Raw genomic sequence first — 7842 nt, 5'->3', positions numbered from 1 at the left:
AATAAAATGCAGGCCAGCCAGATGCTCTGCCAGTCCCCTCCTGCTCAGTTTGGCCCCAGTGGAAATAATGGGGTAAGTATAGGTCAGGGCAATGGGGCGACTGACTGCCAGCTTGTCCTCAGGGTCCTTTAGCCACACACCAGGAGGCTATCTCTTTGCTTCCACCCTAGAAGGGGTAGGCGGTGTATATGTATGTGGCAGCGGAGAACGGACAGAAAAAGCAGGGCTCGTCCGGGATTTGAACCCGGGACCTCTCGCACCCTAAGCGAGAATCATACCCCTAGACCAACGAGCCACAGGCAATTAGCTCTTGCCAGATGTGCTCCCCCTGCCACATCAGCAGCAGCCACAGAAGCAGTCTGTAGTTCTTAGAACGAGCCTCTCTCCTCCCACTTCCAGGCTGGCTCCAGGCCCAGGCGGCTGCGCTCCAGCAGGCGTTGCTCCTGAGTTCTCTCCTGCTCCTCCCTAGCTCGTTGCGGAGCCACACAGATGCTCCTCTGCCTGGGCCTACAGGCAGGGTCCATTCTTCCCCCTGACCTGCCAGTTACCCCGCCAGGACTCCCAAGCAGAGTTCATGGAGGTCCTGCTGGGGAAGAAGCCAGGCTCCAGGAACCACTATTTCCCTGAGGACCCTTAGGGCTGGTGAGCCCATCTGTGGTCTCTTGCACTCAGTTGAGAGCTACTCTTCTTTCTTACCTCATGATCAGACCACCAGAAAAGCATTCTCCAAACCCATTAGACTCCCAGGTGAGGACCCAGAAGATTGTCCCAGCTTGCTCTTGACTAGGTGATGTTTGCTAAAATCCGCAGTGTCTTCATCTGCTGGTTGGGGAAGGTAACACCTACCCTGTCTACCTTACAGGGTGAGGATCGCATGAGACAATATATATGAAAGCACCTTGAGAACTGTAAAGCGCTGTCAAAGGAAACGGGTTATGATGGCAACACGAGGGGGAGAGAAATACATAGTAGGAAAGCTGTCATTTAATGCTTGTTGTGGGCCAGGCAGGGTGCTCCCTGCTTTACAGATCTTATTTAACCTTCCAGCAACCTTGTGAGAGCAGTATCACCTCAGTGTAAGATAAACAACTGCCTGAATTCAGCGTATACTTCATGTTTATCAGAATGCTTTAACTTGCCTAAATTCAGCTTATTCACATTTATCTGAATCCTAAGACTGTTTTAAATGCAGTACACACTGCTACCCAGACTTTCTAAAAAACCAGAAATGGGGACTATATCCTGTCAATACCCACACTCCCTCCCCCACGGTAGCCTGCCCTGAACATCCTACCCAGGGAAGCTGCCCAGGAAGGAGCTGCTGGCAGCCTAAGGGTGGCCTAGGTTGGGACGTTCCCAAAGAGAGTGAGGGGGGGTGATCACACCTCAGAAACTGGGGACTCGTAGGAGACCCTGATGGGCTTGGTTGGGCTCTCTGTCTTTTGTGCTTCCACCATCCCTGTACACATCCATCGCATCCTGGATTCTTGCTCACTTCCGGAGGGGAGGTCTTTTGTGAGCTCAGAGCTCCACGGGGGCAGATACTGTTTTATTGGTCTTTTGGGTCTCCCCCAACGTCTGATCCTTGGCAGTACTGCTGACAATACAGGCTATTCCCAGGCATTTCTGTGTGCCCAGCCTTGTGTAAGCACTTTACCAGATTAATCCCACTTAATCCTCATAGCACAACTGTTGTCACAGTCATCACTTAGCACATGTCCGTGGAATGAACGAATGAGTGAAAAAAGAAAATTCTAGGAGTGTGCACAAAAAAATCACTAGTGGCAACAGAGATGCAGATGAGTCCTCACCACTTGGCTTGAAGTAGAAATGGTAACCCTGGAGAAATCTTCCACACTCCATCCTTTTTTTTTTTTTTTTTTTTTAAGACTAGAGTCTCACTCTGTCACCCAGGCTGGAGTGCAGTGGCACGATCTCAGCTCACTGAAACCTCTGCCTCCCGGGCTCAAGCGATTCTCTCACCTCAGCCTCCCAAGTAGCTAGGATTACGGGTGTGAGCCACTGTGCCCAGCCCACACTCCATCCTTTCAAGCAGGATTCCTACTGAACCAATCCCTCCCTTGGATAGGTGGGAAGAATGGCCCTCACTTTAGAGGATACATTGGCCTGCATTCTTTTGTACTCAGGGGATAAAGTTGCATGATTTCCATCGAAGTGTCTGAGCCAGACAACTGGCTCAGCTAACTAATCCAGCCAGAGAGGAAGGCAACAGCTCATCTATTCTCAAACCAAAGAGACTTTTTTGGGTCGCTGTTCCCCAGCTTTAAACTGACTTATAAATAAAAGCGCACGCAACATGTCCTTCCATTACCTCAGCACACATTCCCTAAATTGTTCCTCTTGGTGAGTGTGCCAGAGAGTGATGTTGCTCAAAGCTAGGGCTCCTAGGGGGACTTTGCTGAAGATGTTTCAGAGCTGAGACCAGGGTTGGGTCCTAGCCAGTGCTTCTCTCAGAGGTGCTGTTGGAATTTGGGGCAGGATCATTCTTCTTTGTGTGGCTGATCTGGAGCTGCATCCTGTCCACTGAATACCAGTAATCCCTTCTCCACTGTTGTGATAGCCCTGAAACACCCTGCATGCTTCCAAAAGCCTCCTAGATGGTGGAGTCGGCGGAGAGGAGCATGGCCCTGGTGGAAATCCACTGGCACATACCTTGAATTTGCTTCCAGGCTAAAATCACTGTGGCCTTCATCCATGCAGCGGGACTTCAGGCCGTCAGTTGCTCCTTTGTCTCTTAGGGAAAATCCTGGCCCTCCCTCCAGGAGCTTCCTCACTCTCCTCCTAGGTGTGAGGATGACTTTTAGGCAGATCCTGCGTCCCCATTTTCACAAGAGCATGTCACTTCTTCCCTTATCACTTCTCTGGAGAGCCTTATGGGTCAGTATTTAACAGACAACATTGTCACACACATCATCTCAATCACCGTCACTTCCTATATATATAAAGAACAGCAAGAAGCTACCACTGGTTGCCTCTGAGAAGGGTAACTGAGTAGTTGGGAGGCTGGGTGGGAAAGAAACTTCTTTTTCTCTGAATTCCTCTTCTTCTTCTTCTTTTTTTTTTTTTTTTTTTGAGACGGAGTCTTGCTCTGTCACCCAGGCTGGAGTGCAGTGGCCAGATCTCGGCTCACTGCAAGCTCCGCCTCCCGGGTTCACGCCATTCTCCTGCCTCAGCCTCCCGAGTAGCTGGGACTACAGGCACCCGCCACCTCGCCCGGCTAGTTTTTTGTATTTTTTAGTAGAGACGGGGTCTCACCGTGTTAGCCAGGATGGTCTCGATCTCCTGACCTCATGATCCGCCCGTCTCAGCCTCCCAAAGTGCTGGGATTACAGGCTTGAGCCACCGCACCCGGCCCCTCTTCTTCTTCTTCTTCTTCTTTTTTTTTTAGATAGAGTCTCACTCTGTCTGCCAGGCTGGAGTGCAGTGGCAAGATCTCAGCTCACTGCAAACTCCGTCTCCCAGGCTCAAGCAATTCTCCTGCCTCAGCCTCTCAGTAGCTGGGATTACAGGCATGTGTCACCACACCTGGCTAATTTTTGTATTTTTAGTAGAGACAGGGTTTTACTACGTTGACCAGGCTGGTCTTGAACTCCTGACTTCAGGCAATCCACCTGCCTCAGCCTCCCAAAGTGCTGGGATTACAGGCGCGAGCCACCACGCCTGGCCATATGTATATAATTTCTTTTTTTTTTTTTGAAGAGTGTTTTGCTGTTTCCCAAACTGGGGTACAGTGGCACAATCTCAGCTCACTGCCACCTCTGCTGGATTCAAGTGATTCTCATGCCTCAGCCTCCCCAATAGCTGGGATTATAGGCGCATGCCACCACACCCAGCTAATTTTTGTATTTTTAGGGGAGACGGGGTTTCGCCGTGTTGGCCAGGCTGGTCTCGAACTCCTGACCTCAAGTGATCTGCCTGCATCAGCCTTCTGAAGTGCTGGGATTACAGGTGTGAGCTACCATGGCTGGCCTGTATATTCTTTTGTACTTTTTGAATTTTGAGCTCAATGCATATGCATATATATGTACACATACTCCATTCAAACCAGAAATTAAATTATTAAAAACTGAACAGAGAGAAGCAATAAGAAGGATAGGGAGAAATGCATTTTGAGCCTCCAGAGAGCCAAAATTTCCTCTAGATCAGAGCAGCCCAGCAGTACTTGGAGCTCGCCCTAATGGTTTCGAATTGTGCTTTGTGCTGTGTTGAATCCATACTGAGGGGTCAGTACTAGACCCAATCCTGTGCAACTGGTTGTCCTGTCTACTGAAAGATGTTGTTGAGGACAATGTTTCCTTTGTGAAGTCCCCAGGGAGGCATTCTTGTCTGTCATAACTCCGAGAACAGTTGGTTTGCATTTTTTCTCTGGACAATTATGTAAATGAGTAGCTGCTAGAAAGCATGAGGCTGAGTGTGTCGCCCGTCAGTAGCAAGTTCACAGGGTCATCAAATGTCAGTATAATTCCTGACTCTTTAACTCCCCACTGTTGTTTCTCTTTCTTCTGCTTCTACATTTGATTCATTGTTTCTTGTTGTGTCCTATATATTCTTGCAAGTCTCCCTTAAACTACTTTAGGAAAAGGAAGGCGTATAAATAAATACACTTCTAATAAGAATAAAAATTTTAAAACCCCTAGCTGGGTACAATGGCTCACACCTGTAATCCCAGCACAGGAGGCTGAGGAGGGAGGATTGCTGGAGGCTGGGAGTTGAAGACCAGCCTGCGCAACGTAGTGAGATCTTGTCAGAAGGAAGAAAAGAAGGGAAGGAAGGAAGGAGAAGGGAAGGAAGGAAAGAAGGAAGGAAGGAAGGAAGGAAGAAAAGGAAGGAAGGAAAAGAGAGAAAGAGAAAGAGAGAAAGAGAAAGAGAGAGAAAGAAAGAAAAAGAAAAGAGAAAAAGAAAGAGAAAGAAAGAGAGAAAGAGAGAAAGAAAGAAAGAGGAAGGAAGGAAGGAAGGAAGGAAGGAAGGAAGGAAGGAAGGAAGGAAGGAAGGAAAGAAAGGAAGGGAGGGAGGAAGGGAGGGGGGGCCGGGCACGGTGGCTGACGCCTGTAATCCCAGCACTTTGGGAGGCCATGGTGGGCAGATCACGAGGTCAGGAGATCGAGACCATCCTGGCTAACACAGTGAAACCCCATCTCTACTAAACATACAAAAAATTAGCCGGGTGTGGTGGCACATGCCTGTAGTCCCAGCTACTTGAGAGGCTGAGGCAGGAGAATGGGGCGAATCCGGGAGATGGAGCTTGCAGTGAGCTGAGATAGCGCCACTGCACTCCAGCCCGGGTGACAGAGCGAAACTCTGTCTCAGAAAAAAAAAAAAAAAGAAAAAAAAGAAAGGAAAGGGAGAGAAAGAAAGGAAGAAGGAGAGAGAGAGAGGAAGGAAGGAAGGAAGGAAGGAGGAAGGAAAGAGAAAGAGAGGGAGGGAGGGAGGGACACGGGGAGAGAGAGAGGGAGGGAGGGAGGGAAAGAAAGAACAAAAGAAAGAAAAAGAAAGAAAGACCTCCTGAAACTATTCAGAAAATATCCACTTTGGTAGGACTCTCCTTTTTTCTGGACAATCGGAACAAATGGAAAAACAAATTTTCGCTTGATTGTATTATATTGGGTTCTGAACATTTTTAAGTCTAAATCTAAATCAATGGTTGAATCTCAGCTGGAGGGGAAGGGAGTGAGGAAGGAAGGGTTTTGTCTCTCAGGAGTCATTTGGCAATGTTGGGAGACATTTTTGGTTATCATGACTGGGTTGGCAGTGTTAATTTTGGCATCTAGAAGAGAGGGATGCTGTTCAACATCCTCCAACGCACAGGACAGCCCCCACGACAAAGAATTATCTTCGATGTCAGTAGTGCCGACGTTGAGAAATCCTGGTCTAAGTGTGTTTCACGTGATCTTCTGTAAAGCCTTAGTGTATTAACATGTTCTAAATTGATAAGGTGATTTTCAGCCTGGGAAGAGCATTGTATATACTAAATGCACCTAAAACACCTCGTTTTTATTTTTTATTTTGGTGTTTTGTTTTGAAACACGGTCTCGCTCTGTTGCCCAGGCTGGAGGGCAGTGGCGCGATCTCAGCTCACTGCAACCTCTGCCTCCTGGGTTCGAGCAATTCTCCTACCTCAGCCTCCCAAGTAGCTGGGACTATGCAGCAGCGTGCCACCTTGCGCAGCAAATTTTTGTATTTTTTGGTAAAGACGGGGTTTCACCATGTTGACCAGGTTGGTGAACTCCTGACCTCAAGTGATCCGCCCACCTTGGCGTCCCAAAGTGCTGGGATTACAGGCGTGAGCCACCTGCCCAGCCTGCCTCCAGTTTTTATATTTTCTCTTCCTCCTTTACCCCATGCCCCTTCCTCAGAAGCTTGCCTCCTTCTACTCCATAGCTTCCATGACTTGGGAGAATTTTTGTCCGTGGCTTGAGTACCGGTAAGACTTTGTGCTTGGGTGAGGCTCTTTTTGGTCTGAGCTCCTTGGGGATTGGGTTGCCTCCAGCTTGGGCCCATTGTCTCCCTCTGCTGTTGGGGGAACAGGGTGGGAGGCACTGTCTAGGAAGGTGTGAGGACAGTATTAGGCGGGGCCAAAGACGTGGCCACCTAGCCTTGTACACTGGATGTAAAAGGGCCCGGGGTGTCTTGGACCCTCGCCATTTAGCCTCCCATCAGAAACGTTTGCAGAGGTGGGTACCTCAGCAGAGCCCAGCAGACAGTGGAGGCTGGCTTGTTCCACTCAGGCCAGGCTCACACACAATCCATGTGCCCTGCTCAGGGATAGGCACCTTAGGGTGACCTCTGGCCCCTGGTCCTGAAGTCCTGCCCAGGGTAAGGGATAAGCAGCTCTGCTCATCCTCGCTCTGCTGAGGTGCCCACCTCTGCAAACATTTCTGATGGGAGGCTAAATGGCAAGGGTGCAAGATACCCTGGACCCTTTTACACCCAGTGTACAAGGCTAGGTGGCCATATCTTTGGCCCCTCCTAATACTGTCCTCACATCTTCCCAGACAGTGCCCTCCCACCCTGTTCCCCCCATAACTCCGTCTCAAAAAAAAAAAAAAAGAAAGAAATGAAGCCTCCATAAAACCCCCAAAAAGAACAAGGTTCAAGGAGCTTCTGGATAGCTGAACACACGGAAGTTCCTGGAGGGTGGCACCTGGAGAGGGCATGGAATCTTCATGCTCCTTCCCACATGCATGCCTCTCCTTATGCATCTCTTCATCTGTATCCTTTATACCTGTTAGAATAAACTGGTGTTAAGTGTTTCCCTGAGTTCTGTGAGCTGCTTTAGCAAATTAATTGAACCCACGGAGGGCGTTGTGAGATCCCCTATTTGTAGTCATTCGGTTGGAAGCACAGGTAACAAAACCCAGGAGCTTGTGATTGGAAGCTGAAGGTGAGAGGTGGGAGGTGGAGTTGCGGGGAGGGGTGGGTGGCCGAGCAATGGCAATCTTGGGGACTGAGCCCTCAACCTACAAGATCTGATGCTATCTCCAGGTAGTGCCAGAATAGAACTAAATTAGAGGACACCCAGCTGGTGTCTGCTGCAGAACTGATTGTTTGCTTGTTGGTGAGAAATCCCCACACATGTGGTCACAGAAGTCTTCTGTGTTGCTGATTGCTGTGGTGTGACAGCAGAGGAAAATCAGTCTGGGTATTTTCCTAACTCAGTTTACCTCTCTTGTGCTATCTGGGAATCTTCAAAATGATGATACTGAGCAAGTTCCTATCATGAGGGGGTTGGAAAATCCATAACTATTGGCTCAGATCCTACTGAGGAGATGCTGGAGACAGGAGAGAACTATGTTGTTTTGTGTCAGGTTTCATTGATTTTTC

The 7842-nt window shown here is 48.9% G+C and overlaps 1 non-coding gene across 1 annotated transcript; it reads right to left on the bottom strand.

The window, feature by feature from the left end:
* Window positions 1-223: 223 nt before the first annotated feature.
* On the bottom strand, window positions 224-295 carry TRNAP-AGG (transfer RNA proline (anticodon AGG)). The gene has a single exon. It is a non-coding gene; the product is annotated as a tRNA-Pro (tRNA).
* Window positions 296-7842: the final 7547 nt, after the last annotated feature.

Source organism: Macaca mulatta, chromosome 3, assembly GCF_049350105.2.
Source record: "Macaca mulatta isolate MMU2019108-1 chromosome 3, T2T-MMU8v2.0, whole genome shotgun sequence".
Classification (NCBI taxonomy): domain Eukaryota; kingdom Metazoa; phylum Chordata; class Mammalia; order Primates; family Cercopithecidae; genus Macaca; species Macaca mulatta.
The sequence above is the reverse complement of the archived record's forward strand: the minus strand, read 5'-3'. Positions and strand labels throughout refer to the sequence as shown.